General features: G+C 38.3%; 1 non-coding gene across 1 annotated transcript; it reads right to left on the bottom strand.

The window, feature by feature from the left end:
- Positions 1 to 1224: 1224 nt before the first annotated feature.
- On the bottom strand, positions 1225 to 1343 carry LOC133398297 (5S ribosomal RNA). Its single transcript, XR_009767783.1, has one exon. It is a non-coding gene; the product is annotated as a 5S ribosomal RNA (ribosomal RNA).
- Positions 1344 to 3230: the final 1887 nt, after the last annotated feature.

Raw genomic sequence — 3230 nt, 5'->3', positions numbered from 1 at the left:
TTCAAAAGAGGCTGGTTTGTTGGAAGCTTTTTTTATTCCCCTATGCACAGCCACAACTGAAATTTTAATGTATACATATACACAAGATGCATAACTGAATGGCGCACGCTCACTCATTCATAATACTGTTGAAATTATGTTGGGTTAAAAATTTCAGACTGCTCATATAATTTGCAACAAGACAATAATGAATAAATGTGAATATTTTTCCCAAGTACTTGTAATTATTGGACCAAAACAATGGGGACATTTTTGAATAGTCCTTTATGGATTTTGAAACCACAAATATTGTGGTCTGGCCCGCTTGAGATCTAATTGGGGTGAATGTGGCCCGCGAACTAAAATGAGTTTGACAACCCTGTTCGAGATGAACCAATATCGTCCTTGAATCGAATCAGCAATCACGAAACAGTTGTTTGAACAAAACAGGTTAAAGCAGGTTGTAGTCTGTTCAGATTCATTATCAGCATTATTGTCCTTAAGAAAGCATGGTATCGCAAAGAAGGTCAGATGTGTTCTTTTTGTGAATGATGAGATAATGTAAAGATTAAGTTAATTAGAGACGAGCATCAGGTTTATGTGGGTTCCAGCACATAAAGGAATAAAGGTGAATGAAAAAAGATCAGAATCAGAATCAGAATAATCTTTATTTGCCAAGTATGTCCAAAACACACGAGGAATTTGTCTCCGGGAGTTGGAGCCGCTCTAGTACGACAACAGACACTTTGGAGTCTGGGGCGCCGAGACTTCAAGGAGTTAATGCGGTTTAAAGTGACGAGGAGTGCGATAATCTGGGACAATGTTGGTTGTGCAAATGTTGCAGATACTCCTCGGAAGTGGTTCGGGTTCATAAACCGTGGCTTTGACGTCCACACAATAATGTGCAATAATTACGTATAATTTAAAATCCATACCTTTGTATCCTTAGCCTCGAGCTAATTAAAAGCACTGATGTGATAAAATTGTGACGTATCACGTGATACTAATATATATATATATATATAGATAGATAGATAGATAGATAGATAGATAGATAGATAGATATATGTATATTTTTGTTTTTTTTTACTGTCGGAAAAGGAGAAACGGGATGTTTAAAAAAAGGTACGTGAAGATTCTGTCTCCTAATAATGAGACGGTAAGTCATAAGAGAGAGAATGACTGCATTATAATTAAGGTCAACCACCGATAAGAAAACGATTCCACGAGAATCTAAAGTGAAAAAGCTTACAGCACCTGGTATTCCCAGGCGGTCTCCCATCCAACTACTAACCAGGCCCGCCCCTGCTTAGCTTCCGAGATCGGACGAGATCAGGCGTTCTCAGGGTAGTATGGCCGTAAGCCAAATGGGAGGGTGGGAAAAAAATTAAAAATATCTCGAGCGGATCGCGTCATCTTTATTCTCCAATTGTTGGCTGGTCCATTTTGGATTTTTTTGTGTGGATGATGCGAACTCATTCTCAAGACTACAAATGTGTGATCAGATCATAGATTTTGAAAAGTAAACACTCAAGAATTTGAGAACTGGCACGCTGCCAAAACTCAGACAAGAGCATGCAAAATCCTCTTGGACCCTCCACATCCTGGTCACCAACTCTTCAGAAACATAATCATCTTTATTTGCCATGAATTTCCAAAAAACACACAAGGAATTTGTCTCTGGTAGTTGGAGCTGCTCTAGTACGACAACAGACAGTCAATTGACAGATAACACTTTTGAGACATAAAGACATTGACAGAAAACAGTCACTGAGCAGTTAAGGGTTGCTCGTTATCTGGTAATGCCTACATTAATTTTTGGCATTTGTGCAAAAAGATCCAGAGTCCTCTAGCATTTAGAGCACTTCGAAAGACTAATATTGCAATAGTCCGGTGAAATGACCATTGTGCAAAGGGCGCCGAGACTTCAAGCGAGTCGTGCGTTAATCTGGGACAATGTTTATTGTGCAAATGTTGCAGGTTCTTTTCAATCAGTGTGCAATTGGAGCAGATTCTACTTGCATGAGTGGCCAGTATTGGTCAACAACAGATCTGCAAATAGTGCAGCGTGTCGAGACAAATACAGTGAGTGCACGAGTAATATATAATTGTCTTCTTCCAGCTCCTTCCCCCAGGGAAGTGATATCGAAAAATGCAAACTAAAACTAGCAGAGATTCCAACACCTTCGTCCCGCTTGCCGTTAACTTCTTAAACAGTTCACTTACAATTGCATTGTAACATGCTGCCAATTTATCTTGAGATTGTTGTCCCATCTCTGTCGGGGCAATTATAAATTTTTCGTGCATTCACTTTAGTAGTCTCGCCACTCTGCACAATTTGCATATCTGTTGTTGACCAATACAGGCTACTCATGTGCTTGAGAAGTATCTGCACCATTTGCACAATGAACACTGTTCCAGATTATCGCACTACAATTCGCTTTATACTGCTTAAATTTCTCGAAGTCTCTGGACATTTTGCACAATTGTCACTGTCCCAGATTATTGCTCGATCAGTCATTTCAAATTACTCTAAATTGCGAGAGGACTCGGCATCATTTGCACAATTGTCAAAAAAATAACACAAAATTTGCATCGACATGATCACATTCCCGGTAACCTTTTATTGCTGAGTGACTCTCCGTACTTTGGTCTAATGTGATTATGTCTCCAAAGTATTTTTTGTCAAATGGCTGTCCGTTGTCACACGAGAGGGGCTCCAACTACCGGAGAAAAATTCCTTGTATGTTTCTGACATACTCGGCAAATAAAGAGGATTCTGATTTTGATTCTGCTGATTCTGATTGAATTTACTCTCTCATCTCCTCCAACTAATACTGCCTTTCACTTGACAGTAATGTATTCCTCGGAAGTGGTTTGGGTTCATAAACCGTGGCTTTGAGGTCCACACAATAATGTGCAATAATTACGAATCATTTAAAAATCCATACCTTTGTATCCTTAGCCTCAAGCCAATTAAAAGCACTGATGTGATAAAATTGTGACGTATCACGTAATACTAATATATATATACATATATATATATATATATATATATATATATATATATATAGATAGATAGATATATATGTGTATCGATTTTATTTTATTTTTACTGTCGGAAAAGGAGAAACGGGATGTTTAAAAAAGCTACTTGAAGATTCTGTCTCCTAATAAAGAGACGGTAAATCATAAGAGAGAGGATGACTGCATTATAATTTCGGTCAACCACCGATAAGAAAACGATTCCA

The sequence above is a fragment of the Phycodurus eques genome, unplaced genomic scaffold (assembly GCF_024500275.1).
Source record: "Phycodurus eques isolate BA_2022a unplaced genomic scaffold, UOR_Pequ_1.1 contig_51, whole genome shotgun sequence".
Classification (NCBI taxonomy): Eukaryota; Metazoa; Chordata; class Actinopteri; order Syngnathiformes; family Syngnathidae; genus Phycodurus; species Phycodurus eques.
The sequence above is the reverse complement of the archived record's forward strand: the minus strand, read 5'-3'. Positions and strand labels throughout refer to the sequence as shown.